Below are 1,590 nucleotides of genomic sequence, written 5' to 3'. Positions count from 1 at the left end.
TCGCCGTCGCAGGACCGGTTAGGGCGCAGAGACCCAACCGATAAAGCTGTGGCAATGCTGCTTCCATAACCTAACCCTGCTGCGAATGCGGAACAATCATAATCGATAACTTGAAATAAACATGAGCTTCTTCATGCCGGATACACTCGTTTTTGAAATTTGTTAATTTTTTGTGATTTTATTGCTCCAAAAAATTTCTTAACGATTCCGCAAGTTTTTTGGGTTAAGTCAGTAACAGTTTATTGAAGTATATATATTATTAATATATTAAAATATCAGTTAAATTTGGGTTCACATAATCAATGAAATTACTTAAGATTGAGATAACATTTTACATAATATGTCCTAAGCATTCTTTCGTCACTAATTTTGAAGTCAAAAAATTTTGAACTCAAAAATTGCATATATACTTATATAATACAGCAAAAAATAAATAGTATTTTCCTAATGCCTTGTGATAATTTTTAGATATTTTTGTGCTAAGATACCGTTTAGTTAAAAAAAAGTACAAAAAAGTTCTACAGAAAATGAGAAAATAACATATTCGTAGATCATTTTTAATTTCAGTGTCACAATTGATTTCTCGTAAGTTTATAGAGAAGTAAAAGAGCCTTTAATCTTAAATTTTGGCATGATGATACGTACTTTTCCAAAATATTTGAAATTTTAATTCAACTGGAATGAACCTGAAATGGTATAAATATACACACATAGATTTCTCTAATGACTCAGTTAGGTGAATCAACTCTAGTAGCGTCCGAAAAATGTGAAAATTTAGTATTTCTCTTTGACTTTCAGTTTCTAAAATATTATCAAGTTATAATCATGGTATGTGTGAAATTTACAGTTTCACTGTAGTATATTTTTGTATATTTATGTTAAGTAATAATTAATTATAACTGAAATTAAATTTTTCTTTAAAATGACAATAAAATCTGAGACATTTTTTATAAAAATAATTTAAACACACATAATTATATGTTTTCATTTATTAAACGTATTGATATTTAATAATCAAATGGATGTTTTAAAATTCAGTACAATTTAATTGTTCATTATAAGCTTTTAATGTAGGATTCAAATGACAACGCAAAAGCAAATAAATTGGAGTTACTCAAACTGTTTATGCACGGTTGGAATACAATCGATGCAACGCTTTCAGTGTTACATGTTTATTTAATTCTAAATACATGAAAATATTGAAATATTTTTCATACAAATTCTATATGTAAGTGTTAGATCACGTTTTAATTAAATTTTGCTTTTAATTTTTCGTTAAAAAATCTTCAATATTTTATAAAATGGAACGAATTTTATAATATAGTTAATGAGATGAAAATGAGAAAGGAGCCTTAATCTTTACTTTCATTATTATTATTAAGGATTTGGACATTGTATGTGAAAAGAGGTATAAATAGAATGGGCAACAATTTAAAATTAAAATCATTTTCCTGATTTTGATCTATAATTAGACATAAAACAGCAAATAGCATGTATTTTTTAAACATTTACTTTATGTTTATGGTACTCTTTTGATGTCGTTAATTAATATCCGCCGAGCAATATGCAAAAGGTGAAAGAGTTAATTAG

This window comes from Aethina tumida, chromosome 7 (genome assembly GCF_024364675.1).
Source record: "Aethina tumida isolate Nest 87 chromosome 7, icAetTumi1.1, whole genome shotgun sequence".
NCBI classification, from domain to species: Eukaryota; Metazoa; Arthropoda; class Insecta; order Coleoptera; family Nitidulidae; genus Aethina; species Aethina tumida.
This window is presented reverse-complemented; position numbering follows the sequence as displayed.